At 51.2% G+C, this 5,396-nt stretch overlaps 1 protein-coding gene across 2 annotated transcripts in view; it reads left to right on the plus strand.

Annotated features, from left to right (window-relative positions):
• The first annotated feature begins 913 nt into the window (after nucleotides 1-913).
• Nucleotides 914-5,396, plus strand: part of Dglucy (D-glutamate cyclase) — an 84,545-nt gene continuing 80,062 nt past the window's right edge. The window contains exon 1 of one of the 2 annotated variants that reach the window (XM_021202314.2): nucleotides 914-1,166. The gene's annotated coding sequence lies outside the window, so the exon portion shown is untranslated. Of the gene's footprint in view, nucleotides 1,167-1,818; nucleotides 2,436-5,396 lie in introns of those variants that run through there. The other variant, XM_029540720.1, reaches the window with a different exon arrangement.

Here is a 5,396-nt window from a genome sequence, read left to right on the forward strand (position 1 = left end):
GGCACACCCATCCCAGTTCCTCCAGGAGGGGAAGAAGTTAACCAGCCGGAGAAGAAGAGTTAGAAAAGTGACCCAGGAAGAGACTTGCCGGGCACCAAAAGGACCTGCACTGTGCTTACGTGTGCGATGTGTGCCGGGGTGGGGTAGGAGGCTGCCGAGAGATAGGGAAGGTGAAGCCTCAGGGACAGGCTGGCACCATCTGCTTTAGAAGCTGGTATGGTTGGGGTTCATGCTGGCTCTGAAGGGAAATCCTGAAGACTTTGAGGCAAGAGAAAGCAGAACCTGCTCTTCCTTACAGGAAGCATTCAGACCAAGAGGGGAAAAAACCCACAGGCCTGCCAGTGTCTTTCAAGCATAGTCTGAGCGCTAGAGGCTGACCTAGTGCTGCGTTCCTGTTATCTCAGTTAAGCCTCAGATGAATCCAGGGAGCATTGAATGCTGGAGAGAAACTTACCCAGGCTTTGCACCCACCCCTGCCTAACCCAGCACAGCCCCGGGGCCAGCAGCCATGGATCCGCAAGAGCCTGACTCTCAGATCAATACCTGCATTTTCACCTGTACACCAAATGACCCAGTGCAATCTGACATTTGGACAGCACAGATGGCAATCCCAGAGTCTGGCTTCACACTGGAATCACCAGGGTAGTTGTGAAACTCCTCAGGGCTTATGTGTGTTCCTAGGTCTGTGACATTAGAATTTCTGGGACTTCCACCCTACTGCAGCAGGTGTTCCAATCGTGTGGGTAGTGATGGCCATGCCTTTGCGTCATGCTTCCCTGCTGCCCGGGGAAAGCAAGAAACTCCCACAAAGGGAACTAGCTTTAGAGGGTTCTTCCAGCCACCAGCCGCTCTGTGGCTTTAAGAACTAGGACTGGCATCCTGCCAAGGAAGTCACCACCCCAGTACAGGCCTTGAGAGCATTGGCTGCAGGGTAGCAGAGCTTAAGCAGCCAGTGGTGCCTGGGGCTGGCCCGGGCATGTAGATCAGAGCCTGAGCCGGGCAGAACAAGCTGGTAGCAGTGGCAGCGGCGACAGGCAGCCCCAGAAACCCCTTTGAGCTGAAGAAAGGGAGCTTTATGCCTTTCAGAAGGAAGCTCGATCTGCAAGGCTGAGGAAACAAAAGGAAGAATTGTGTGTGGACTCTAGTCCAGACATCTCAAACCAACAGTAAGTCAGCAGGGAACGCAAAAGCGGCATAGTTCTCTGCCCCAGGCAACATCCACACACCCCACCCTACCCTATCGGAGCCCAAGGGTTTGAGGAAGCTGCCCCAGGGGGCTATAGGCCAAAATCAGTTAATAGGCTCTCTGCTAGAGGCCACCTGGGCCTCCCCTGGAAAGTCAAATCTCTGCATACGATACTGGGGACCGTGAGTTGTGGGAATGCTTCTCCACCCTCCTGGGATGGCCTTTCAGGACATCTTCCTGTCCTTGAGAACCCCAAGATCACGTGAGAGCAGAGAAGAGGAAATTGAAATCATAGGCTTTGAGTGGCTGCCAACTTTGGGCCACAACCTGTTAGGGAGGAGGGAATGAAGTAGTGGCAGAGACTTCAGGGCTGGCGGGGGGGTTGGGGGGGGACAGACCAAGCCAATGCAAGCCTGGGGGTGTTCAGATAACCACAGGGCTTGAGGTGCCTCCCTCTGCCTCTGAGGGACGATTGCTGCGGGTGAGGCAAAGTCACACTGAGAGCTTGTTGCTTCTGTCCCCACTGGGGGTGCCAAGGCTCCCTTGTCATAGGTGTTTGGGGGAGCAAACCCTCTGACATGTGCAGAAAGGCAGAGCCCTGCGACTCTGGGAAGTCTCTTCTCTCTGTGTGTGATTAACCTAGGGCTTCATTAACAGACATCTTCCTGACTTAGTGAACGTGTCCAGAGTCCTTTGACCTGGTCATTTCCAGAATCTTTCAACACGGCTGAAGCAGATGGGAGAAGAAAGCAGCTTCACTCGTAGCAGTCAGGAAAGCCAATCGAGGAAGGGGCAAAGCAAGGACGGGGCAAAGCGAGGATGGGGCTGAAATAAAACAGCCATTCCTAGCCCACCCCCAAGTCCCAACTTCCTCCAAAGAGGCCTGACTTTCTGGTGTTTCCACCACCTCCCGAAGCCCACTGATGAGGTCCAAGCGCACAGGATGCAATTCCTTCCCACAGGCCCCGCCCCTAAACACTCCCTACTGGGAACCAAGCCTCCAATTGCAGTTCATATCATAACAACCTTAAAAACTCAGCTGTTCCTGGGGACTGAATCCCAGGAGCTCAACTGGTGGTCCTTGACCTGGCATGATGTATATGTGGGTAAATAAGAAACCTTGGAAGTTCGTGGGCATATCTGAAAGATCTGTCACAAAGGACTCCTGCGTCAACACGCAGCTGAAGTCCCGGGCTCAGCTGAATTGGAAACCTTTGAATTCCTTGTGCCACGCCTGTTTCTGGACTTGGTGAGTTCCCATGGCTATGGCAGATTGCTGCTGTTCCTGGTCTTTCTAATAAGGATTCTTTTCTATCGAGAACCTCTGCGGTTTCGCATTTCGCCCAGCTGCTAGGGCGTGGGAACACCACTTGGGCAGGTGAAACATGGAGACTGGAGACTGCATTTACCCTACACCCACTGTTGGGTGCTAGGCTCGAGGGAAGCGCCGATACACAGCTCAGGGGGTGGGAAAACACAGCCTAAGATGTGGGAGTCCAAAGCTGGCGTTCCCTGACTTCCGGGTGTCCCTGACTTCCGGGTGTCCAGTCGTCACTGGAAACCACGCAGAGGAGCCTGGGACAGAAGGTGTGGCGGGGGGTTCCACAGGGCCAGGGGCTCCTAAACTTCTGGACATCAAGACACTGCTGGGTCAAGGGGAAGTGGGAACAGAATTGTGCCCTTGGGCTGAGGAGTCCTGGACCAGGGAAAAGGGAACGCCAGCTTAGTTCAGTGGAGGTGAGTCCTAAGCTTAGCGGTGAGCAGAGGGGCCTTCTACGGGACCCTTAAGCAATGCAGCTCTGTAGACGAAGGTTTCTCCGTGCTCCCCACAGCTGTTCTTGAAGAAAGAGACAGTCCTTGGTTCCAAACTGTTTATTGATTGTTCATAGTGGAAAATGGGTGCATTCCACCTTCTGGAGGTATGTCCAGGAAGCAAAACTTAATTGTCTAAGGAGGACAGATGGTCCTGTGACAGGGGCCTGATAGGAAGCACGTGAAGCTCCTACCTCCTACCTACCCCTCTGGGTTCCAGGGCTTCCAACCCACTTAACCTAACCAAGTTTCCTGGCACGGTCCACGGTCCCACAAACCTCTGTGCACGTGTGTGCGCGTACGCGTGCATGTGTGTATGGATGTGGTATGCACCGCAAGCCCACACCAGGTACAGAGGACCGAACTCATCCAGTTCATTTCAATTAAATCTCCCTTCTTCAGTAAAGGATGGCAGATGTAGAAATCCAAATGTACCCCTCTCCCTGACAGATTTTTACAGGCTTTCTAGGATATCTGCCAAATTGCTAGATGGTATTTGCAATTTAAAAAAAAAAAAATAGCGTGCATTTTGTTATTTGGGTTTTAAGGATTTTCCAGCCTGACTTAAGGCAGCTCATCACTTGTACCTCACTTTATAGCTTTTAAAGCTTTCTTCAACATCGGTTAATCTCTCTCATCCTTCCAGAAGGCCAGTGGCTCCGTTCCTCTCAGATGCTGTCTAGAGGGAAACTGACTTGTGGAGACACTAAATGACTGGCAGCTTTGAGGTTACCATTCGGGCACAGGTCCCTGAAAAATCCAACCATGTTTTCTTACCTTTTTAAAATTATTATTTAAATCATTGTGTGTGTGTGTGTGTGCATGTACCACAATGCCCTGTGGAAGGCAGAGGACAACATTGTGGTGTTGGTCTCTCTTTCCACCTTTGTGTACATTCTGGGATTGAACCAAGTTGCCAGGCTTGCTTGGCAACCGCCGTTACCTGCAGAACAGCCTTGCTGGCTCTGAACCATGTCTTTCTGATCACGTGGAACTGTACAAAAGATCTCTAAAACACAGTGAATGAGGATAGCATCTCATTCCAGAATACATGGTTTAGGCTGCAGGTTTGGTCATCCAATAAGGGCGTGCCATCGGTTAGAGTACGGTATCTCCTTTTCTGCAAAAAAACGGAACCAAAGCCCTCATCTGGGAGGCAGGTGTGGATTACATGAGATGTCTCGTGTAAAGTGTTGAGAGCAACTCCTGGCGCGTGGTAAGTTTTCAGTAGATACTGATCTGCTCTCATTTTATCAGTACTTTGGAGGAAGACATTAGTAGCCAGGCACTAGATAAGCTGTAACTGATGGTTCTTAAAACGGGTTTCCTCAGAGGGGCTAGAACATGGTTTGCTTTCAACTAATAGCTAAGGGGCAGAAGGGCAGTGCAGGGCAGGGTAGCTACTCTGGCCCACTGGACCATCCCCAGCACATGCTTCCTCCACCTTCTGGCTCCCTGTTCTTCTCAAAGTTCCCTCACTTTCCCCCCCCCATCTGTTCCTGCCTTTAGGAAGACAGGGAGGGGACAGAGGTGGACAGCCCCCTGAGTGATATAATTCAGCAGGTGGACTGTCCTTTCACTCACATCCCATTGACCAGCACCTGGGCACAAGTCACCATAGGAGAATCTGGGAAATGTAGACTCCAGCTGTGCCAATTAAAGATGTCTGAATAAATCTTAGCTTAGAGGTTCTCCTTCTAAAAGAAAGGGAAGAGTGGGAATTGAGAACAGTTGGTGATCTCTGCTCCATGTCCCCACAGATGTAGCCCTTGGACTTGAATCTCAGCCAGGCTCTGCTTCTTGCCTGCTGGAGGGCTGGTTCGCCCTCAGGTTCTTCTTTAGCCAACCCAGAGGTAGCTCTTGGCTGCAGTATTTGAAGTGTTCCAGCACTTCTAGCAGTGATGAGCTGCTAGATTAGCTCCTATCGGCTGGTCGGACTGCCCATGGTTATCCAGCCTGTGCCCTCTATACCCAGATACCCCAGAAACAGTAGCACTGGGCTCTGTTCGAAGTATACTTGTTTTTCTGGATCTTTGGAGAACTTTGTTAGAGAGACATCGTCCTTTGTGATCTTGGGTCTTTGGTGGCTGATGAAGAAGGGATGTCCTTCTGTTGCCTGGGGACCCATCTTGGTCTCTGTTATGGAGGGGACCTTCTCCTTCATCTCACCAGTAATTCTCTACAAGGTTCAACAAGCTAGGCACTCTGGTTATATAAGTATCCCAAAATGCTCTATGGGTTAACAGCTTGGTCACAAGGTAATGCTATTGAGAGGTAATGGAAGCTTGAAGAGGTGGGGCCTAATGGGAGGCAGTTAGGTCATTGAAGGCATTCCTTTAAAGGGAATATTTGGACCCTATCGCTTCTCTGCTTCTCTCTCTCCCTCTCTCCCTCTCTC

This window comes from Mus pahari, chromosome 7, assembly GCF_900095145.1.
Source record: "Mus pahari chromosome 7, PAHARI_EIJ_v1.1, whole genome shotgun sequence".
Classification (NCBI taxonomy): domain Eukaryota; kingdom Metazoa; phylum Chordata; class Mammalia; order Rodentia; family Muridae; genus Mus; species Mus pahari.